General features: G+C 36.9%; 1 long non-coding RNA gene across 1 annotated transcript; it reads left to right on the top strand.

The window, feature by feature from the left end:
* The first annotated feature begins 5,394 nt into the window (after nucleotides 1-5,394).
* On the top strand, nucleotides 5,395-23,928 carry LOC116668175. Its single transcript, XR_004325243.1, has 3 exons — nucleotides 5,395-5,404; nucleotides 10,923-10,925; nucleotides 23,846-23,928. It is a non-coding gene; the product is annotated as an uncharacterized LOC116668175 (long non-coding RNA).
* The last annotated feature ends 1,601 nt before the right edge of the window (nucleotides 23,929-25,529 follow it).

The following is a 25,529-nucleotide window of genomic DNA, read 5'->3' as shown; positions in this document are numbered from 1 at the left end:
CTTTTGTTTAATAACTAGTATCTTTTCTTTCTCAAGTATTTTTTTCTCTGATATTTTATTATGTGTGTCCACTAAGATACATTCGAGAAATCTCACTGATTAAAATTGGGAAAAATAATAAGAATGTACTAATTTGCTTTATTAACTCTGACACACATTTTAGAGGATAAGCATCTTCTTTTAAAAAAGCATATTTGAAAGAAGTTGTCTTTCGTATCCCAATGGAAGTATTATTCTTTACTATTTGCTGATAATTCATTCTTGTCTAGGCTTATGTACAGCTATATACTAACATGCTTATAAAACACATCAGAAAATTGTACTGATTCATACCAGATATGTGGTTGAGAAAGAAAAAAGTACAATTTAGTGATATTATGAAGTAGGAATCCACGGCACTGGAGCTACTATTTGGTCTTAGAACAGAGGAAGAGAAAGCAGTCAAGACCTGGAAGTGGCTAGTGAGGATGTAGAAGGACCTTCCTCTGGCAACTGCCAAGCTTGGTTTTGGTCGTATTTATTCAAGGATGAGTAAATATACATAAGGGATGGTGGCGGGGGTGGGTGGTAGATGAGTACACATGTAACTACACTAAAATGTTAAAAGCCACCGTTTGGATGCTTATGTTCTGAACAACATGTAACACATTTCATATTCCTTAACTAATGGGAGCCTATGAAGTAGGTACTATTAGTCTCATTTTCCAGGTAAGGAAACCAAAATTCAGGGAGGTCAAATTGCTTGCCCAAAGTCAAAAAGCTGGTAAGTGGCAAGGACAACATTTAGTTGAGTTCTATCTGGCTCCAGACAGATCTTAATCACTCCTTCAATGTATTGAAGAATCTGAGACTATCGCCAAAATCATTTTTCTACAAAAAGAGAAAATACTAATTCAGACACATCTTTCTGATTTTTTTTTAGTATGAGACATAAAATGCATTTTTTCTAGGAACAGGCATACAAGAAAAGTAAAGTGATTAAGATATGCCAACTAAAGAATGCAAAGAAATTCAAATGTGATAAGATAATTAAAATCTGCATTGCGGTTAATAAGGGACAGGATACATGCTATAGAAAATGAAATCAACGTGTTGATTCAATTTTATGTTATTTCCCAGAATTGCCTCAGATGTTATGTCAGGCCTGATTTTAGCCATTTTTCTCATGTCCAACTTAATTTTCCCCTTCTTCCCTCCTTCAGATTAAATTTGTTTGAATAGATCAGAGCTTCTTAATCTTGGCATTACTGCTATTTTAGACCACCCAATTCTTTGGGTGTGTGGCCACATCCCTGGCCTCTATCCACTAGATGTCAGTGACACTGTCCTTTCACAGTTCCACCAGTGTGACAAACAAAAATTTCTGCAAAATCAGCAAATGTCACCAAATGGGGCAAAATTGCAGAGGTTGAAAATTATTGGATTAGTTCAACAATGAACAATTTATCAGCTTTTTAATTTGATTCCACTTTGATTGAATAACAAAAACGTATGGAATTAAATTTTGTTACCCCATGATGAACATTACTATAAAGTGCAGAGAGGAAACAAAAGAAAATTTATTTTTAACCAATCAAGAATTCCTCCATACATTCTGTGGTTTGCATGGCTTTCCCATTCCAACTGTTTCCTGTATAATAATGAGACTTCACGCACTTAAAGAATAGAGAAACAGTAAAATTTTGAGTAAGCTAATGAAGTGGGTATAATGAGTAGGCTAATGTGCAAACCTTATGATAATCAATGGTACTAAAAAGTCACTCCATCATATACTTCTTATGCAAAAACATTTGTTTCATTGGGTCCTGGTGGGAGTAGAAGACTGCATACAGAGACATTTCTAAAGGTATCAACAGAATCACTAATTACTTGACAAGTTCGCTTTTCTATAAAGTTATAATGAGATTTTCCATATTCTTTGTGGAAATACAATTATATTTTGGACAGTATGACATGGTGAGTGACATTCTCTATGCCTAAATTACTTTACATTAAAAAAAAAAAAGAAGTTTTTCTATTGCTTCTAGGCTGAATTGCTCCAAAATACAGGGTACCTCAAATAGTAATAATAACAAAGCCCACATGTCTTCCTTTCTCCTGTCCGCTATGTTAAACTTTTTGCTAGTCCATGTCTTAGTAGATTCATCTTTTGCTCTGCTTTCTCTGGGAGAGCAATGAGTTTAATTAAAGCTTTGCAAATGGCTTTGAGGACCTGTGTTTTTTGTAGCCCCTTCTATGCTTTCCCCATAATTCTTCTCGGCACTTTTTACCTGGGAGCATGGATTGTCATTTGTAACCCCTAATAAAAGAAAATGAACTTAGAGGTTAAGAAAACACTTGCAGATAAACAGAGTCTTCTTAAAGCAAACAGAGAGAGGACAAATGTTAACTGAAATTAATATGTATACTATTATTTTTCTGAATATTCAAAGCAATAAATTCAAATGACTATATACCATACACTATGATACATGCATAAATAGTCATCTTATTCTGTCTCCTGGGTCTGTTAGGAAAAGAAGCAAAACACCCTCTTAGAGTGTAATATGGACCAACTCCAAAGCATATATTTACTTGGAATTAGCCTTATTCTAAATATGGTTGAAAGCAAAATGTCACTATTATTCCTAATGTTTATAAAATACTATCATTTCTTATTAAAATGTCCAAAGAGTTACATAACTTTCATACATTTACATTTACACATCATAATCAGGAAGGAGTTATTTCCTAGCAGTACTGATAATTCCCACCTCTACTCCAAAACAGGTCATTTGCAGCAGATCACTGATACTTTGCTGTTTTTGAATGAATCCCTTTTTCATAGATTAACTTAATATATTTTGCAGAGAAGATTCCAAAGCAATCTCATATTTCTCTAAAATCACAATGATAAAAAGCACAGCATACCTAAGGCTGTGTGTGTGTGTGTGTGTGTGTACGTGTGTGCGTGTGTGTGAGAAAGAGAGAGAGACAAAGACAGAAACGGAGAGGGGAACCCCATTTACTTCATTGTTAGGTGGAATGTTTAAAATGCCGTATTGAAGTAAGTTGACCTAGAAAGGTCATTCAATACTTACATCCAGAATCTCTGATGATCAGACTCTACAGGGATTAATGAGTCACCCTGTGATTGAGATGAGCACTGGGGGTTTATCACAGAAGCCACAACTGCCATCTGAATGAGAAAATAAATTATTTCAAATGTGAACTTCTGCCCGCAGTCTGCTGCATGGAAGTCCTAAGAATCTTCACCTTTAACTAGAGAATAGAAACTTTAACTTTGAGTCTAGAAAGACTCAAATAGTCAAACTATTCAGAAAATAGCTCAATTTTATTTGAAGAATCTTTGTATGATAATAATAGCTACCATATATTCAGAACTTACTACATGTACTCAGTGCTAAAAGCACTCTTTATGACAACCCAGTGAATCAGGAATAAATACGTTCAATACATAGACCCAAGAACACTTCACCAGTAACTGACGTGGAACACTAACCCATGTTCTCCTGATTCCAAAATCTGTACAAATAAGGAAAATGCTGAACAAAATATTTAGAGAAAATGTCAGGAATGGTTTAGGATCTTTCTTAAAGATCTTTTTGTTGATATGTAACTTTGGGAGTTGGTATGAGAAAATAACAAAGACAACAAAAATAGCATCCTAAAATCTACTATGTGCCAGACTTTCCTAAGTAATTTACAGGCATACACTTATTAATTCTCCCCAAAACTTTTAAAAGTAGGACCTCATTAGGACCCTCATTTTAAAGGTGAAAAAACTAAAAAAAGGAAAAGAGTCAACACACAAATAGTAGGAATTTCTAACCTTCAGAATAAAAGCAAAACTGTGCATAGATGTAATCAAGATACTATGAATGTGATTTGGCTAAAATATGTCACAAAACAAAAGTTAACTACATTGCTAGTAGAATAACTGTATCTATTAATTGAGTCTTCTTGAGTGAGATAAAGTGGCATTTAGAGCAAATAGTGAAATCCTCTTTCTCTACTGAAATCTTGGGAAGAAATTAAGCCAATGAAAAATATAGGAGGTGTCTCCACTCCAGGTCTGATGTGATGGCTGTAGGGGACCTAACTGTGTGAGTAGGCTCTTTTCTGTGAATAGCACGTGCAGATGGGAGGAGATGAGGAGAAAGATGGAAAAGATCTGGTTTTAGTTCCATTTTTCTTGTTATGGTCATGTCCTGAGACACAGATCTACAAGTCTGTCTGTCTCAGAGACAAGACAGTTAAAGATTTGAGCAGCCTCGGGGGTCAATGACTACAGGTCCACACAGCCTTGATGGCAGTAATACTATGCCCATAAGGATCTTGACCCTCACATCAAAGAAGCAGACATGACCAGGGCTAGGTTGTTCAAGCCATTTCTATCTTTCACTTTTCCCAGGTTACCAAAGGATGTGTCTTTTTTCATTTCACACATGCTGAGTGTTAAAAAGCCCTGAACACTTGAACAATGTCAGTGGATTAGGCAGACAGGGAATATAAATGACAGAGGTATCCTAGAAATCACTCTATAAGAGAACATAATTGTCTGCACTAAAGCTAGAGAAAATAGCAGATATTGTTCAGTCCAATGATTTTGAAAAGGTAGCTAAATACTGGTGGGGCCCGAGAGGCTAGTCATCAAGGCAGAGCTGGAATGATTTTTTTGCTTTTCAATAAGAACCCAAGGGAAACCACTAGTTAGGTAACTGGACCGATTACCGGTTAGCAAAAGTAACTAGGTAAATTCTAATTTACAAGTCAGTTCTTGGCACATGAATAGAGAGTAAGCAAAAGACAGATAAGAACTAGAAAGATATGAATTTCAGAGTATATAAAACAAGGTAGATGGTTTAAAATAACAATAATAATAATAAAAGAACTCAGAAACCTGAATTATCTTCAGCATATTTGGTCCTGATCTTTTTCCAGAAAGTATTTACCCAAAGGCTTCAGGGCCCCTTCTGGCTACAGTTGACCCTGGGGCCACCCACAGGCAGTAAATGTTACAAAATAGGTCAGGGATCAAACATCCCTGCTAGAGAATCAGAGATCATCCATCTCATGCTTAAGAATGCCTTTTCCCCTCCTCTGATTTCCCCAACTCTGCATCTCACTTCCTCATAGCACAGCTCATTTCATGATTCAGTCTGCCTAGGGCAATTGTGCCTGCTCACCTTTGAGTCCTGCACTGGCCTCCAAGATTTGATGGTCATTTGTTTCTTCCTTCCCATCCTTCCTTTTCATGTAATGAGACGTGATTTCCATAAAGATAGGGATGACTTCGAGGTGCTCAATAAATACTCCTATTGACTGAACGGACTTATTCCTGTATTCAGGAAATATTTTTTTGCATTCTTCAGCTCTCTGTGTTTTATTCCCCTCTTCCCATGTAAAAGGGGATATAATTGAATTTAGCCAGGGTTGTTGTGAAGATTGAGAAAAAATAAACAAAGTGCTTAGCACAGGATGAGCATTATAAGAAGGTTTGCCATCATAGTTATTGTCCCTAAAGTTAACCAGTCAAATGGCTTCTGAATCCCAGCCCCACCATCTTGCCCATTTCTCGACCTCACTGATCTATCACACAAGCCAGAAAGTTGAAGATGTGCAGGAACTGGGGGGAAGCTATGGAGTAGGGCGGACAGATATCTAGCTCCTGTAATAAGAAATCACCTTTACCACTGAGATAGGATTTTGTCTGTTTGCTTGACTTTTTCTTTTTGGCCACGAACTCAGAGATTTAACATAGTGTCTGTGAATATAAGAAGCAATCCCCGCATGCCCCTCCAGGCAGAACTGGTCATTAAGAACACCTGGCTCAGGTGGAGGGCAGATCTACGTGCAGATGAAAGCAGCTGATTCCAGCAGGCAGCCCCTGATGTTGGTAACATGAATTCGGGCATGGCATATTTGAACTGTTCCTAAAGCTGTTCCTGTAATATGCCCAGCCTTCCTCCCCACTTCATGTTGCCCTGCACTCCAACTGTTACGTTCCTCTGAATTTTTGGTTTCAGCTGTGTGTAGGACTGGTACAAGAAGAGGAGAAGTCTTACTTGGCAAAGTTCATTGCTGCAGGGCTGAGATCTGAGACACAAGATACTGTGTTTCTTTCCACTCTGGCTCAGAGATCCCTACAGGATTCTGGCATAAGTGTCCATCCGCCTGAAACGGCTAGCAAGTTCTTTTGCTTGTCCTGATTACAGTGGACCCACCACTAATTCACTTCCCTGCTGGACCCAAGACCCTGCACTTTCTCATTCCTGTGATCTTAAACTGGAATAACTCAATTGCTTCATCACATGCTACTCAGACCAAAATTTAAAGTATTATCTTTCAGCAGTAACTACAATCTCATACAAAATAACTGAGGATGAATAATTTAACCAGTGGACAAACCGAGAAAAGGTGTTGATCACACAAAAAGACCTGGAAAAAGAAAATGCAACCAATATAAATGATTTAGACATTGATAAGATAAAGAAAAAATTGTATTGTGATTACTCTGAAATTTACAACTGCGTAGCACTTAATTACATAGGAACTCAAAAATTTATTTCCTGGTTGAGATATTGGTACTTAGCAATGCCACTAAAAAACAAACAAGCAAGCGAAAACAAACAAACAAACAAAAAAACTAACCAGAAATCTATTAGAGTAAGAAAACATGAGAGGAAGGAGATAAATTTCTTATCATTTAAACTATGTGAAATTCTAAGAAGAATGAAGCAAAAAGAATGAACTTCAACTAGCCTCTTTGTCTGACTGAGGAGTTCTTAAGTGTGAAAATGACTTCTGCATCTCCTTCTGAATGCTTTCATATTGAGAATGAGGTGGCTGCGAGCGGAGAAAGAGTGTGAAGTCTCAGGTCTCTGATAGAGAAAGCTTTCCCCCATCTTGAGAGCTTAACCCTAGGAGCAAGATGTTATAACCTGTGCCTCGTAAGACATAAGCACCAGATGTAGAGCGAACTGGGTTTCGCTCTACAGACCCACATCGCTCCCCATCCAAGGATGTAGTTTAAAATGGAGTCCAAATTGTATCTTTAGCAATTGTAGAAAATGGAAGGAAGAAAGGCTTTTTGACCCGATCCTTTGAGTTCAGCCTGTACCTGCTCCCGCTTCAACTATAGATGATGCTAGCAGTAGCAAGAATGAGGGAGGTAGCAGCCAGAAGCTCATATTATTCATGCGGGGGAACGCCATATCCGGGGCTCCAATCATTAGGGGGACCAGTCAGTTCCCAAAGCCTCCAATCATGATTGGCATTACCATAAAGAAGATCATGACGAAAGCATGAGCTGTTACAACTACATTATAGATTTGGTCATCTCTTCATATAGAAACAAAGCTCTTCTTTCAAACTGCATTAAGGGGTGTCAAGTACCCAGAATCCATTTAATATATTGCTTCTTTCTAGTGACCAGAAAGAGTTAAGATCCCTGTAAAGAGCAAGCAGTTCTCCACCCTCTGGGCAGCAGGATATGGGATGAGTTACTAGGAGAAATATGAAGCGCAGCAGTGAATAGAGAAGGGGGGACAGATTAGCCAACACTTTTCAGGGATGAATACCACCTCATAAGATGTACTTATTAAAACAATAATAGACACACATATAACCACACAAAGAGACCTGGAAACATAGCAAGTGTGAGAGTAATTATTGAAAAATAAAATGAGGCTGTGAAAAGAACTGTAACAAAAATCTACAAGTGCATTTCCAGCATGACACCATGAGAATCTATCAACACTCCTTTCTGTGATCTGTTCTGGGGTGACTTTTTCATTCCTTTGACATGTTGTAGAAGTCATGTTGTAGGAGGGGTAAAGAAAGAGAAATTATTGATAGGTCAACTCTGTAGACACAACCTAGACAGGAATTCTTTCCTTTCGATGGTCTTCCTCCTTCTTATATACTTGAAATGACTAACTGTGGTGGCATCCAATTATACTCTAATTATATCAAGTCCTTTCTACAAACCTATCTTTTTAATATAAAGTAAAATAAAAACTCTTATCAAATGCAATTTATAAAATAGTGATAGATAAGCTGTTTTTAATATATTTTCTTATTATATTCACATTGCATCCCAATTAACCTAAGTAAATTTTATATAATCTATAAACCTAACTTAAAAACTTAATCCTTACTATATTTAGTTAAATTAAGTGTTTGTATTTTCATCTGTATCTCAACATAGGAAACATATATTGTGATCAAATATATTTTATTAACAATCCTCACCATTTAGTATCATTATTCAATATAACATATTTATGCATTAACAAAAATATTTTTGAGACATTTTGTTCCAAAAATTTCACAAAGTGTTTACTGTATGGCTGTATCTTCAAGTGTATTATTAATGTACTATTTTAGCCAATGAGACTAATAGGATGATACTGGACACCTACTGCCTAGTTTCTGGCATAGAGTAGATGTCCAAGAATCATGTATCTTTCATAGGACACTTACTGGTAAGAATTAATCTCCCTTTTATTACCTCATAGTATATAATATGGTTTCCTTATATTAGCCAATTTCATACAGGTATTCACTATTCTAAAACTTTAGATAATCCTCAAGGCAAGTGCCACTTATATTATTTAAAAGAATCTTTCAAAGCCTCAGAAAGATAGTCATGTACAGGTTAAGTTTTTAATAAGTGATACTTGAATCAAATAAAGGACTCACTGAACAAATTCCAAACGCCTAGAATTTCAGCATCTCTACCCATCAGATACCAGGAAGAAAGCTACTGGACCAATATTAGCTAATTGGTCAATTAGATAATATTTAAAGAATCTCAAGACAAATGGGGGTAGAATGGTGTGCAAATTTCTTAACTGTAATCTAAAAGTACAGTTTTATTTGAGTCTAACATTTACAAGTAAAAATATGACTTTTTTTCTCCTTTGGAGTTGTATTTCTTAGAAATGTCACTTCTGATATCTTTTAAATGTAGATTCAGTTAATTTTTAAATGTATTTTAAATACTTGCATTGCCTTAAACATCACAAACACATCAATTTGAAGTACTCAAGGAATTATTATTGCTATTGTAGCCATTCTTATCATTTTGCTGAACATGAACAAGGTAATACTATGCATTTCCATCCAAGTAGTTATAAATAAGTCATTCTAAAATTGGAGAATATAAGGGAGCTACACTATGGAGGGCTGCACTGAGTCTCATTTTTATATCTTTGAAGATGGTATAAAGCTATTAATTATTATATCAACCTATAGATTCACTAATTCCTTTTACTATGCCTTTAACACATTTTTGAACCATTTTATTTTCTTAATGGAGCCTCAGAATATTTGATTTGTGCAGCACTGGCCCTGTAAACTGTCACAATGTTGTATGGTAGTGTTAGTGAAGTAGTCCGCTGTGGTGCTGTTCTGAGCTCTCCAGTAAATACTGTGGATTATTTAAACAGTTTTTATATATTACACAGATTTGTACATTTTTATGTGGCTATACATATTTATAAGTTTTTTTTAAAGAATCATTTTGTTTACTTGTACAGTTCAAGTTTATTGGGAAATATATATGTATGAATGTTTTAAACCATATTACAGATTTTATGAATACTCATTTAGTTACTTAGCCCCAAACTCTTGGAAATTTCTTTGCCACCAATGATTTCACATTTAATTTATGATAAACACTTTACAAAGTTCAACTTTGTAGATCTTCTCTTTTCAAATAACAATAATAAGGATTGCTAGATGGTAATTTATATTTGATTTTAGAAATCACTTGGGAACGTTCTTAAAAAAGCACATAGGATAGTGATAAAATAACTTCTAACTAGAAATAATTCAAAGTTACTGGAAGGCAGGAAGTTTTAAGATGTTCTGTTGTCTACTCTTTGAAACCTTAGCAGAATGCTGAGCCTCATTCATTCAGTGGAATATTTACTGTGTGCCTACTTTGCTGCAGGAAAAAAAAAAATTGGAATACAAAAATGAAAAAGATATTCACCATTCTCCAGCTGTCTATATTCAAATTTCATTAAAATTGCCTATTGATGTGATTTATATCATTATAACACTGTAACACATGTTAAGTTATGACATCTATAAACACTCTATTATTTAAAGATATTTCATTATAACTTGGAAAGGTCTGGAGGAATGTGCCACTCCAGTTACCATTTGATTTTTTTCCTCATCTTCATAGCCAAACTTTTTAATGAGTTGTCATTACTCATTATTTTTATTGCCTCACCTCCCATTTACAAGTCAACAAACTGTTTTCTGAATTCCACTTAGCACTTCATCAAAACCACTTCAACAAAAACTTCCAGGGACTTCGAGGTTACTAAACCCAATGAATGTTTACCACCTCACTTCTTCCTTAGCTTATCAGCAGTCTTTGAGACAACTCCTTCCTTTTTGAAACATGCCGTTCCCCCGGCTTTCATAACATGACCATACCCTGGTTTTCCTTCTATTTCTTTGGATGCTAATGCTGGTTCATTTGTATTTTCATTCCTTTCTACCAGCAGCTAAAACAGCTCGGTTTCTCAAGGCTTTGTCCTGCACCCTTTTAGGTTTCCATCTATCTCATTGTTTCCTCCAATTCCAAGATTCAAAGACATATCAAGCAGTAGATTAAGAAAGAACTGTTACCCCCACCATCACCACCACCCCAAACTGGTCATCCTTTTGTGTTTTCTACCCTAGGAAATGGCACCATCATCCACCCAGTTGCTTCACTCAGAAATCTACAGCCTTTATCATCTAACTCTCCCTCACCTTCATCTCCAGTCCAACCCCAAATCCTGAATATCTCTAAATTGACCATTTCTCCGCTGTCTTCAGCTTTACCATCTTAATAAACATTACAGTTAGCTCTCATCTGGACTACTGCAGTACTCTACCATGTGATCTCCCCATAGCTGGTCTGCCCAGCCCTCTCCCATGTTAGACAAAGCAATCTTTCCAAAAAGCATTCTGTGTGTGTATCAATTCCTTGTGCTCACACCTTCCTTCACTCTCCACTGGGAACTGAAACTCTCCAGTTACGTTCTGATGCTCTTTGGATAAAGAGCAAAATCTTGAAACCAATAGAGTATAAATAATTACTTGCTGATGATGTTTTCATTATAAATGACCATGAAGTTCACCTTGAAACAATTATATTACACAGAAATGACCTTATTTCCAAGATGCAAAGTTTTTCATATATTGGTATTTCAAAAATTAGAGACATTCCAAATGACTTTAAAATTAGACTATGCTTTAAAGTTTATGTGTAATTTTGATGCAATAGGATTTCTTTCTTCATTTTTAAATCTTTCTCATGAAAAGTAGTTATAGTGTACTTTAAAATGTATAACATCTTAAACATAGAATACATAATTGCTTAGTAAGATAATTAATTATAAAGCAAATTAAATTTAATAGCATTCATCTACATCAAAAATAACTAAATATATTTAGTTAATAAATATAGCAAAACCCCTAAAATCCAATTGCCAATATTTCAATTATATAACACAAATTAGAATAACATTAATGAAAATTTGTACGACAACTATAATAGAAATCATAAATCGTTACACAGGAGCAAAAAAGATTTTAGTAAATGAAGAGATGTCTTACAAAAAAACCTGGCTAAACTAAAAAGAGAACAGATTTTTTAAATTCAGGGTGTTTCAAGTAAACCAGCTTACAACAGGGTTTCAGGAAGAGAAGAAACAGAAATCTCTCAATTTCATATCTCATTGTGTGTTTTTAGGTATAATCAGCCCCTAGAATTACAGCTCGTACTTAGTTTCTCAAATTTTTCAGAACTTCTCAAATAAAGAATAGGTGCTTACAATTTGAAATATCCTATATATATGTATATACAGAGATAATTAGTTAAGAAATAATGAGGCGAGAATTCACTGAGTGTAATTCTTAAAAAGACACAATGTGTGTGTGCAAATGCATGTTCCTTGGTCCCATCCCAATGTCTTATGCATCTTAAGATGTATCCTAAAATTTTTTAATTACCTTAAATCTGGTGAGGCAGCTTTCTGGGAAGCTAACAAAAAGGCTCAGGAAATTAGCCTCGATGGACATGTAGATTTGTTTTTCCTCATTTTTAAGTTAATTTAATGCATCATGTGAGCCTAAAGGGATTTCTAGCAGGATCTAATACATCATTATTCTGTAAAGTTATAGATGTTCATGTAAAATGCACTGATTAAAAGTCATTTGATACTGGTGAGTTGTTTTTTTTTTAATTGACCATCTTCATGAAAAAGTCTTAGATAACTTAAAATTGCACTACTCAGTTCCCATTAGCTGGATGAGAAAATCTTGAATATAAGTCACTTCATAAAAGGATAAGAGTAAAGTATTTCAGAAATCTCAGGATCCTGCTGGTTCTAGCTGATTTGCTTAAAGCAGGCACAGTTCAGTTAATGAATTCTAGGGTCTGACCTGATGCCTAAGAAAATGTAATCACTTATGCAGGACGTTTTGAGGAAATGGCAATTGGACCTTCTCCCTTTTCACTTGCTGCTACTTCTACTTCTTTTTAAAATTGCAAAACAAAATGGCACAGAAATACACAAAATTAAATATATGACATAATGAATTATTAATACCTTTTTCTTCTCCTACCCAGATCAAGAAATAAAACTTTACCAGTCAACCCCGAAGCCCCTTGCAAGGGTCTGGTTCCAGTCACTGCCTGCCTTAATCTTTCTTCTCCCTCAGTAACTGCATTCCAAAAAGGAGAAACATCCATTGTTGGCGTGATGTTGTTCTTCTTTGTATTCTTTTAATTCACTTTTCTTGAACTTTTGGAGTAAGTTGGTGTTCAGGAAATTTTTAAAATTTTTTTTTCCAGTTTCATACTCTTGTGTTGTTTTTGAGTAGCAGTCAAACACATGGTGAACTTTCCCCCTGATTTTGCTGAGTTCTCCTCTCCCATTTTGATCCGGACCTCCCCTCTTCTTTCTCTTTGTTGTTCCTCTGTCCCTCAGCTTTGGTTCCATTCCCTGTGTTTCTCCTCAGTATGGACCCTGATATGGAAGTCAGCCCTTACATCGTTTTTGAGAGTTCAGAGGTGAAACTGCTCTAACTCCTTTGGATTTTTTCACTCTGTGGCTCTTGTACTTGCCCATCATTTTGCATGAGCAAAACTCCTCCCAATTTTGACTGTTCTCATATAGGTCAGCTGAGGTATCCAGTAAATACACAGTAGCTTCCTTGGGACTCTCCTGTTGTCAGGACGGCCACCTGGTGGTAGCTGTTTTCTTTTTCCTCCTACGAGACACCAGTAATACACAGATCATACAGCTATTGGTGATTTATCTGCACTCTTGTATTTTAGAATCCATTGGGATTCCTTGTCACCTAGTTTTGTCGTAAATGTTGCCTCTGGTTTTTGGCTCTTAAGTCTAGTTGCTTGCATGCAGGGATTCAGAGAGATTGAGAAGCCATGCCATCACCAGAATCTTCCCAAAATATACACCTAGGAACTTTATCAGTAGTCACTAACTAAACTTTATTGAGCACTTACTATGTGTCAGTCACTGGGCTAAACACTTTACTCACATTTTGTCATTTAGCACTCACAGCAGACTAGTGAAGCCAGTACTTTCACTAGCTACATTTTAATAATTATACAAGTTTATCAGAAATAAATACAATAACTTGCCAAATGCTAGACAAGTACAGTTATCTAAGGCTGAATTCTAACACAGAGAGTCTGATTTCATAGCTCACATTCTCAGTGAATATAAAATACTTTTCCGAAAAAAAAGAAGAATGAAATAATTAACCTCTGAATCTAAAATAATGAAAAAGTCAAGACAACTCGTCAGAATAACATACTAGTGGAAATGCACAGTACTGCCAAAAACATCTCCTGTGAGAACAGGGCTTACTGGTACGAAAGAGCATTAAGACTTTAAGTACAGGGAGTGTGCAAACGAGGAAGAGATGGCGAATGCCAAGGACGCTCACTTTTTTTTTTTTTAAGACATTATCTTTTTTTTGGCAGGGGGAAGGCAATTAGGTTTTTATTTATTTATTTTTAATGGAGGTACTGGGGGATGAACCCAGGACCTTGTGTGTGCTGGGCACCCAGTCTACCACTGAGCTATACTCTCCCCCTCAGGAAACTTGCTTTTGATTTTTGCCAGAGACAGGCCTGGATTCTGCCCTAAAAGAGCTTGTAACTGAGAGAGAGAACCAAAAATTTAACAAATAAAACAACCAAATATACTGCAAAGATGAATTTCAAACACCAGCCTTTCAAAAACAGTTGCACTGACTCTGTGAGTCATATGCCCTCTGCTATGCAAGGAGGGATAATTCATCTGGCATATTTCCTTCCCTCAGAGATGTTTCAATTTAGTAAGAAAGATAGGATGTGTTCATGAATAACTTAAGATAGTAAATAATAAGAACCATTTATTGCTACAAATAATATAGGCTCTCGGAGTTTAGAAGAAGGACGTAGCACGTGTGACTAGGGTAGTAACAGGCGTGTAAATCGGAGCTCAGAGGTTAAGTCAGACCTTAAAAGAAAATGAGAACCAGGGTCATAAAAGGACGGAGGCGGTGACTGTGGGATGGTAACAGCCAGTAGATGTTTCAGGACCAAAAAAGAGCCTACAAGACTGGTTAAACAGTTTGTCCTGATTTCACAGATTGAGAAACAAGACTTTTTAAATAGAGGGTAAAACAATTAAGGTCATTACTTGCATTTAGAAGTGGAGGAATCTGAAAGGGAAAGAGGGAAAAAAAAAAAGAGAGAGAGAGAGAGAGAGAGAGAGACAAAACGCTTAGCAGGAGACCCTGGACAATGGCTTCCAGGAAGCTGGGGTGGTGGATAGTCATGGGGTGCGTTGAATGCCAGAGGTCTACCCAAGGGCTGGATAGAGTGCATCCATTTACATACTCATAGGAACTGTGAAAAGAGATGAATTGTATTCCCTGACACTCACAGTGATCTATGTTTACCCTTAAGCTTTCCCATTGTACCAGGTTTTCAGAGTGTCCTTGAGAAAGCTGTTCTTTACTGATCATCTGCCACAGATCATATTCAAGGCCAAGCAGCCCTGGAGGTTATTCCTAAAGGTCTGTTAATCAGGGCTCATATCAGGTAAGATGGCTTCACAGTTCTAAATCTCAGGAGCTGCCTTGGTAATAGAGACATAAACTGCCATTTTAATGCTAATAAACACATTCCTGCTGTCACAAACCTCGGAAAAGTTATAAAAAGGAGGATTCAGGATGCTGACAAGATGAACTGCATCAGATCGAGGTAGGTAGCCCAGACTCAATTTTAATATAATTTTGCATAGAAAACAGTTCTGTAAGGTAGAAAAGTTATAACGCTGCCTTTAGGTAAAACAAAAAAGGGAAAAGAATGACCATTCTTCTGTTATTTCATCTGGAGTCTCTGATATTTTGAGATATTTTGACTACAGATACTAGCCACAGAAAATATGTCTTTCTCTAATGTAAGGAATTGTTCAGTCTTTGGAAAGTTGAAAAGCGTTATTTTTCAGAAGGAAATTTTAGAGTTTATATCCTCATAAAATGCAGTTATAGTATTTAAGGATATACATTTACATAGATTTTGGCACATTCATCTCCTTGTGTATTTGCTGGAGTACATAAATGGGCACACATTTTATACGGTCTTTAAATACATCTAAAGCAAATATAGGAAATAGAACCTTAAAATTAGTTTTATATTCAATAACCGGCCAAAAAATAAAATGTCAATCATGTTTTCTAGCTGTATGCTGTAATTCCAATCAAAAAGAAATGGCTGTTTCACAATTTGATTTTAGGAGAGTGCTAGATCAATGTTATTGACTTAAGAGAGTCGTTCATTATTTATTTTAAATTTTGTTTATTACTCAAGTTTAGATGGGAAACTACAACTATCTAAATTAATATTAGGAAAATTGAGTATTTACCCTGAGGCAGCAAAATTGGACTTTGTCAGGAAGCCTGTTTGAGAAGCTTGTATGCTACAAAATGCTGAAAATTGACCATTAAAGGGAAGGAATCTACAGCCATTACTCCCCACCAGAGCGTAGTTAAATAAAAATAATAAAGGTTGTTATTATCTCTTAAGTTCCACATTTCCCATTTGCAGAAAACGGATTCCTGAATGGCAGCTGTCAGAGGGGCTTGGCTTACTGACACCAAGCAGTTGAAAGGTTCTAATTGTGTCATCCTGAAGAAATAGCACTTTTTAGCATGGGATCTCTTTTGCCTAAAGTAGAAGACTCTAAGACCAACAGCCTGCAGCAACTCAACAAAGATGCAACTTTAAAACAGAGCTAGATAAACAAAGATTCTGGACAAAAGAGGTTAGAGCCAGAACAAGGTCTCTTTACATTCATGAAAGCGACTCTCAGCACTGCTGAAGCAAAATCAACTGAGGATTGATACCCATTCCTTTGAAAATTAGCTTGGAGGGCTGGTGGGTCACATAAGGATAATCACTCAAAAATTTTTGACAGCTCCTCTCATTAGTAAATCTTTTCCTATTATTATGCTGACATTTACAAATTCATTTGATGACTCCAAAAGATCTTCCAGGAGATTTTGTTAACTTCCTACTCAAAGCATGGGAAGAGGTGAGAGCCCCAGAGCTGAAGCAGTAATGTGATACTGTTAGGAAGTTAGATAAGTGGGGGCACCAGGCAGGTAGGTGGAGGGGAGGCAGGATGGTCCCGAAGATGACGTTATGCACACCTCCAGCGTAAAGGGACTTTATTTCTTCTAAATGAGTAGCCAGCAAGAAACTGGTTAAAACCCAACAGCCAGGACTGTGCTGTAGCAGAAAGGATTTAACCTGATACACACAACCCAATGCTCATTGTATTATAATTAACACTGTGATTTAGTACCCTCCCCCAATTGGGTTTTTCTGCACACACCATGAGTAAGGACCAGTGCAAAAGGGGCCAAACATGACTAAGCACTCCAGGGACAAGAGCCGTCACTCAAGAGACAACCCCTAAGTGAGGATAAGAGAAAGGAGAGACAAAAACCACTGCTTCTCCTCCCTTGGGTCAGCCTGCCTCCCGTTCTTGGAGCTGATGCAGGAAATATTGGTGTGGAGCCTGAGGAGGGCTGTGTCCCAGGCTTCGGTTGAGCCCCTGGGACGTGCCCAGCCAAGTGTGGGTCCTTGGCTTCACGCAGGAAAGAATTCAAGAGAGAGCCACAGTTGAGTAAAGGTAGATTTATTTAGAGAGATACAGGGAAAGGCAAGAGAAAGGCCACGAGGTGTGGGGGTTGGGTGCTCAGATTAGAATAAAAGTAGGTACACACTCCATAGACAGAGTGCGGGCCATCTCCGAAAAGGGAGAGAGAGCGGGGCAGCCATGAGAGGTGCCCTGTTGTCAGTTTTTAAGTGCTTAGTAACTTCAGATGCTAGTAAGTGGAAGGACCAGTCTAACTAGCCTGGGGAAGGGGCTGGGATTCCCAGGAAGTTGGCCATTTCCCACTGTGACCTTTTGCGGCTAGCCTTGGGAGTGTCACGGCGCCTGTGGGCATGTTATTTACCATGTTAATGTATTACAATGGGTGTACAATGAAGCTCAAAAAGTCAAATCTCCCACCACCTTGAGCCTCGAGGCCTACTGGGGGTTGAATCTTTCGCCATTCTGGTGCTAACTGCTGTGCTAGTCCTTGGACGGCTGGGCCCTGCCCCCTGCCTGTCCCAGAGGTGTACTTTTTCTTTTCCAAATAAATCTTTTAAAATCTTCCGCTACAACACACCATCTCCTACCTGTAAACTGCTTTCAGGTATGACAAGAACTGGGGTCTTTTCCTTTTTTGGGGGGTAACAATAAAGTCAATAGAGTTGGTTAATAAAATCTAATCCATTTGAACTCATTCTTTCACTCTGCAAGGGAAAAAAAAAGTATTTTGGATGTATTCCATACACTTAAATATTGTATTAGGTATTAGGCATGTTACATATTATAGCTATAAAATAGATTATGTCCCTGTACTCATGTTTCTCAAAAGAATCAAATAGGCACTTTTATTCTTTAGTGATAATTGACTATATTGTTGTGACTCCTATAGATGGTCTATGTCTGGGTTTCTCTATAACCTTAAATAAAGTCTTATAATTGAGAAAAAATAAATAATATAGCATTATCAATTACAGAATCCTAAGAGCAAATACCAACAATGTTAAATACCAAATAATTATTAGTAAAAAGAATAGTGACATAGCTTAAAAACTGCTTATGGTTGAGAATAATTCGGATCAATGTTTAAAACCCAGAGTGGGGCACTGTCATAAAAGGCTTCCTCCTTTGCCCTCTTCCCTCCTTCTTTCTTTCTTTTTATTTTTTTCCTATCTCCTACTTTTGGTAAGATCTGTGAGATTGCTTTCACTAACTTTTTTGTGAGACTTGGTTTTAGTCACAGATCATATATTGTTTCATAATTGTTTCTTTTTGTTTGTAGAAATTAATGAAAAATTACAGATTAAATAAATTCAATATAAATATGTCAAAACATTCTAGAAAGTGAGGTATAAGGCATTTTACATACATTCATGAAGATATTCTTCCTTTCTGTCATCAGAATATTTTAAATAAGTTAATGTGAAGACAAAACTATCATCAAATAGTCCTCAGCCATGAGGATACACCTAATTGTACATCACAGACGTGGATATACATGGCCAGTGGCATAACTAGACTGTGGACAGATGACCTATGTACTTTCCACATACATTTAACTGTTGTCTCCATCTCAGGAGGTCTGTGGTCCTGGCTAAATGATTCCATCAAAGAGCTGCTCCAGCATAACGCACATTCCAGCTGTTTCTCACACTTCAGTTCTCTCTCACATTCATTCCCTTGTTGCTTTTATTGCCCCAGCTGACCCTAAATCCCCTTTTCTGAACATGTAAAAATTATTACTATGGGAAAATCCAGTACCTGTATTATGGTACTATCTAAAGTGTTTCTCAGTTCAGGCTTCTTAAAACCTTGTAAAGCATTTCATCATGTAATCCTATTCTCTCTCTAAGACACTCAAACCTCTTAGAATATGATTTTTTAAGAAGATTTTCATGAATGAATTTCTTATAATTTTAAAAAGGCACATTCTATTTTTAGCAAATTGTTCTTTCCTTTGCCTAACGTGCAGGTCATTTCCTCTAGGGATGAACTGTAAATTCAACAAGGGCATAAAACTTTTAGGGTCTTATTTAGTAGAAAATTCTTGTTCCACAGGTGCCAGGTGTAGAGGATCACCAATGTCTACATATTAATGCTCACCGCAACCAGTCCAGACACAGACAAAGGCATCTCCTGGTGGTCTTAGCTTTATGGTCTGGTGGCTGCATGGAATATGAAAATACTATTTCGACCTGAGAAGACTGTGGTAGAGGAAGACATGACAAAATACAACAGAATTTTTCAGGGCCTTTTCAACTTATTTTAAGAATCCAAGAATCCATCTCAAATCTAAGCAGCACTCTGAAAAAAATTAACATTCATTATGACAGATATGGTAAGCAAAAGAGTGACTTCACTTCAAACATAGCAGATTTTGAAGATATATGATGTACAAGAAATGGTCCACATTAAACCAATGAACAACAAATTCAACTTTTATCTTTCACAAACAGACATAGCTACCCAAAAGCTTAAAAAATTTAGGCATATGTGAATATTGCTATGTAAATAATGAGATATTGAGTGTCATAGGTTGGGGCATTCAGAGAAAGTGTGAGCAGGGTATTGGATTTCTATTCCAAATGACTCTTCAAGAATAATAATTTGGATTTTTAATGGGATTATGCTTTGCTCTGCAACCTAGTGATTGTTACCATCAGATATGCTTTTAATAAATGTTTTAACAAATTGATCAGTGATTGACAGAAAATGGTACTAAAAGGCTTCATAAAAATTAAAAGATTGTTAACAATTTTTAACATGTCAGCTGCTTGAAATACATTTTTAAGTTCTTACAACAGATTTTCAACTGTCTATATTAGTTTTTTTTTTAAATAGGGCAAATTTGGGGGAAAAAACATTAAAAAAGCTCTTTCCAGTAGTTTTTAGGTCAATGGAATGTAGAATTCAACTAAATGGGCTCTGTTCTACCAACAGAAAATTACAGATTCTTTGAGGGTTGAATGTTAACAAATAGCATATCTAATTACTCTTTGCCTTCTTTGGAATTTTAATGAAGAGTTCTAGTAAATGATTATAAGTCAAAAAGAATTTGGAAGGCAATTTGATTAATGTGATTGGCCAATGTATTTGACATTCATTCTCTACAGATATTCTGCAATAGCAATTAAAATGGCATCAGCCTTAAAAACAAATCCATAATTTTGAAATAACTCCAAAAGCATGCATTTTTTTTTTTTTTTCCTGAATAGCAGTAATGACTTTAGTGAAGGACATTTCCTGGGGATTACTGACTGTTACAGCTTTATTGGACTCAGATTTTGCAAAACCCTCAAATTTTCCCAAGAAGTCATTATAACCCTGAAATTGCCCTCTATGTTCATTATTTTTACTTAATTAAGTTTCCATATTGGGGAAAAAACACAAACAGTAAGGATGTAATAATATATAATATAATGTTTATTTTTCACTTCATGTTATTTTTTTTCCCCTGGGAGTTGACAAATGATACACAAAAGAAATTCCTTTCCTAACAATTCCAAAGTATAGGAAAGGAAACTAGTATCCTTTTGAAAGTGACATGATAGTAATTAAAGGAGAAAAAAAAAAAAAATGTGCCTGCAGCATCTTAAAAATCACCAGAAACTTCAGCTTGTTCAGATCTCATTTAAGGTATTTAGGCTCCATATACACGGAACAAATGTTGGTGCCCCATCCTATAAAATTCAAAATAGAAACACTGCCAATCAGTAAAATACGTGCAAAAATGTCCAACAATGTTCTGAGGTTTGCCAAGGTGACTGCTTGATACTTAAAAAAAAAAAAAAAAAATATATATATATATATATATATATATATATATATGCATACATATCAAATGATATATTCTTTCAAAAATATATGCTTTGTTGCCTATTTTTGGCATATAGCAAGTACTTAAGCCAACTTGTTCAGTAGGCCTTCAATAAAAGATAGTATAAGGTAAACAACGTCAAGAGACATCCATGTATATTTTTCCCAGTAAGAAAACATTTCTCCATTGTCAATATGCGGGTGTGATTTTCTTACTATTAGCTAGTTTTCAATCATAAAGCGTGGCACTAGGCTACAGCGGTGAAGGCTGCAAGCTCTATAGGCAGATGAAAACTATTTAAAACTTTGTTCCTCAATTTACTAGCTGCATGATCTTGGGTACATTGATTTAATCTCCTTGTGCTTCATTCAATTTCCGCATATGAAAAATAGGAACAGTAATCTACCCACTTTCTAGAGGCGTCTTGTGGTTAAATGAGTCATGTTTGCAAAGGGTTTATTTAGAACAGGCTCTGGTACATAGAAAGTGCTCAAAGAATGCTCATTACAACATCCAAACATGTATTCTGTAAAATCAGTGAGTTTGTCCGCATCACACTGCTACTAATGATTTAGTGAACTCAAATGAAGCGCTGGACAGCAAGTGACCACTCAGATTTAGGAGAAGCGTCCACTCTCCTCCAGAGAGGGAAACCTAATTAGTGGCTGATGTCATTTCGGTCATGATGGGTACAGAAGACAGAGGCTGTCACACAGGTCGTCATGGGTAAAAATTCAAGTTTGAGCCATAGTTTAGGGCTGGTCGCTGTTCCTGCTGCTTGCTGCCAGCTTGTCTTCTGCTGCTGCTGCTGCCTTGTCTTCCTGGGTGATTAATATCCAGATAACCGGTTTTGAGCCCAAGGCCAGACAGAGGCAAGCTTCTCCCAAGGGTTTTGTAGCTGAGTTTCTCGCCTCCAGCGCTGCAGCTGCAAGCGTCGCCGCGGACTCTTGGCCCCGCTCCCCCCACCCCGAGGGCGCGGCTGCAGGTGGGCGCGCTCCTGTGCCAGCCCCGCCCCCAGACTCCGGGCCTGCAGGCCTGCGGCTCGCTGGTCCTTTGCGCCTCGAGCTTGCAAGAGCCCGGGAGGAAGTAGAATGACTAGACGTTTCTTTTGCTGACAGAAGTCTCATTTCATCTGAAAACAGCTATGCTCATATTCCAACACTTTCATCAGTCCAAAATGTGGAATAAGGGGAAAAATCAAAACGGCTTTTTGTTAACGTTCTTTCACTGAAACTTGTTTCTGTCAAATTAACTTCATAAAACTCACGGAGCCTTGGATTACATTCAAAATGTTAATTTTTGTTCAGTGCCTTGCATAAAATAAAGTCATGCTGGTTTGAACTGACAAAATATTATTCTGGATTTCTTGAAATATTTCATAATAATTACTGGCTAGTTTATTTGGGAATAAATGTCACATGTTTGATGTATTTCCTCCCTGGTATTTATTGTTGTCCATAAAAAATAAAAGGCATCATTCACATTCTAATTTCATTTCTTGTTCTCCCATTATCCTCACTCTGTTGTCTTTGCTCACAGACGACTGCTGCTCACACAGTCTGGATCACTATGCTGATAACAGGTAACACTTGCATGCATTTAAATAAGCCTTAGAGTTTACAAAGTCCTTCCACGTACGTGTTCTTATTTGAGTGTTATGACCACCATGAGGTGGGCAGATTGAGGGATATTATTTACATTGTATGGCTCAGGAAACTGAGGCACACATGAGACGAAGGGACTTGTCGTAGATCAGTAAAGGGGAAATGGGTTATAGGGTCTGAAATCCAATGAGCTGTCATTCCACTCTTGGTCCCAAGGTAGGGTGGCCTTATTAAGCAAGTAAGAGCTTTAAAGGTCATAAATACCTGGGTCTCAAATCCGGTTCTGTGACTTACCAGTTGTATTACTTAGGGTGACCAGCCATCTTCATGTACTGGCAGACTGCAAGTGGCAGACCTGGAGAGTTAAACAGGGATAGAGTTAAATAAATATGAAACACACACACACACACACACACACACACACGAACAAAACAAAATGATGGAGGGCTATAAGTCATTGGTAAGAATAACCAGCGATTGTTGGCGTGACTATATTCTCTCTCCTTGCCTTTCCACTTGGGCTTGCTGTTCAAAGAAAATTTTAAAGAAGAAACTTTAAAGAGGAAACTGTCAAGGATCATCGATTCCATATGGTTCTACCTAATTCTTACAGAGGCTTGAACATATCAAGCCTTCATGATGGTTTGATTTTGCTTTTGTTTTTGTTTTGGCTTTGATATATATTTAATTTCTTTTCCTGAGTAGATTATGCATACATATTTTAGAAAAATTGTGAAAGTTTCAAAACACTATACAGGAAAATAATTAAGTCCCTCACTCATCACTGTTCTCTAGTCACTTATTTTTCTCCTCTTAAAGCTTCCTCTTAAAGCAATCACTTGTAGAAAATACTTTGGAGATTTCCCAAAGACACTTTATTCATTTATAAAAACACATGTTACTAAGTCCAAAATTGTTTTGCTTACCGCATGATAGGCCAGTAAATCAGGAGATGAAGTTTTGGGGCGAGGAATAATGACTTTATTCAGAAAGCCAGCAGACCTAGAAGATGGGGGACCCATGTACTAGAGAACCATCTTACCCAAGTTAAAACAGCCTCTTTTTATACTAGAAAGGGGAGGAGATGTTGTTGGTTGTTGCAAACTGCTTGGTATAAGAATCCTTGACTCCTGTAGCTATCCACTTAGGTCAATGATGTTCCTGTAAACCTCCAGCAAGACAAAAGTTATTCTCTGCTCTGCAACTTTTATCTCTGTGTGAATGGGAAGTGTTATACCCTCAAAGGTCAGAGTCTTGGGAGTGGGCCCTCCAGTATATTTCAGGCTCTAGGCAACATTCTTTTACAAAAGATGCAGAGCCTGCATGACTCAGCACAGGAGACAGAGCACGGGGTTAGAGCTAAAGGAACAGATCTACTATGGAGTCAGAATTGTTTTTCCCTGTTACACACATACATAATGTATTATTTCTATATTTTTCACCAGATGTTTGCCTAATTGGTACACTTGACCAAACAAGTCACATACATTTGATAGAGTCCCCACATACAGCATGCAGTGGGTCAAGGGAATTACTCAATAGAAAGTTGATACAGTGTTCTTAAAAGAAGAGAGAAGGGATGCTATGTAAGTAAAAACGACAGTTGTTGACTCACTAACCAAAGGCTCCAGGCTGAGACAACAGACTCAAATGAATGCTCCCAGAGCCTCTTGTAAGCAAGTATACATAAAACGCTAAATATGTAACATGTTCTCACACTAGACTGTGAGCTCCCAGAGGGCAAGGACTCAAGTCTGTTCATCTTTGTATCCCCAACACTAAGTATACTTAGTTTTTGACTAATGGAAGACATAAATATGTTTTGAGAGCATAAATGAATGTTTTGCTACTTACTGAAATTTTTCTCAAGCATTTCAGTAAGATCTCCTTAATACTGTCACACTATTACCATCCAATGTTTATCTTTTCTAAGCAGATGTTTTCCCACTTGTAACATATCTGTTTGCAACTCTTCTTGTTTCTCTAAATCTTGGTACACAATCTACATTTCACATATTTGAGTTAAAACAACTAGAGTGGTTACTTTTTAAAAATATATGCCACTGGCAGTAAAGATTTTATCTGGAAAGAACTCCTATCTTGGACATTCTTCATTTGCATAACAGAAAGGACAGTGGAACATGAAGGCTGCTGGATGGCTCTTGGGCCAAGTTATTGAACAATAGAGACTGTAATTCATTTGAAAGAGAGTACAAAGTATATATTTTTTTAACATAAAAAGAAAGTAAATTATAAAAGGAACACACAAAGAGTCCTTTCTAGCTCTAGCAAACATTGGTACTATGTCTCTTCGTGGAGACTGGCAACCAGTTCTCATCCTGGGGTGGGTCACTAGCCCAGACTTGAGTATCACTGAAGTATGAGAACCCAGAGAAGAACCAAAAGGGAGATGGGTAAACTTGTTTCTTTCCTATGTTCAATTTCCCCTCAGGGGACAGTAATACATTCTTAAACCAGGACTTCACACTAGGATTGTAACATTTAACATCAGTTAAAGAGTAGCACCCAGAGCGATGAGCCGAGAGGTGCTTGAAGACCACCAATGACTAATGGACAAACAAGGTCTCAAAGCTACGAGTAAGCACACTCCGGTCCATTCCCAGGAGACTGGGCATACTGGGCCTCAGTATTGGAGACTGGCTGAAAGAAAGAAGCAGCTGAAAGACGGGTCTAAAGGAGGCCTTGATTGGAGGCTAGCAATAAAAAAGAAAGACACAGAAAAGAAAACAAAGGAAACAATTTCCCCAAATTCCTCTACACAGGACAATTAGAGGTTTAATGCAAATTGTTTCTAGACTCAATGTTTCCATCTGCAAACTTCAAATTGTTACTAGGATTAAATGAAGCTTTGTAAACTGAGAAGTATTTTATTACTGTGTTCTCCATAACATC

This window comes from Camelus ferus, chromosome 13 (genome assembly GCF_009834535.1).
Source record: "Camelus ferus isolate YT-003-E chromosome 13, BCGSAC_Cfer_1.0, whole genome shotgun sequence".
NCBI classification, from domain to species: Eukaryota; Metazoa; Chordata; class Mammalia; order Artiodactyla; family Camelidae; genus Camelus; species Camelus ferus.
Note: the sequence above shows the minus strand (reverse complement) of the source record. Positions and strands in the feature narration are given on the sequence as shown.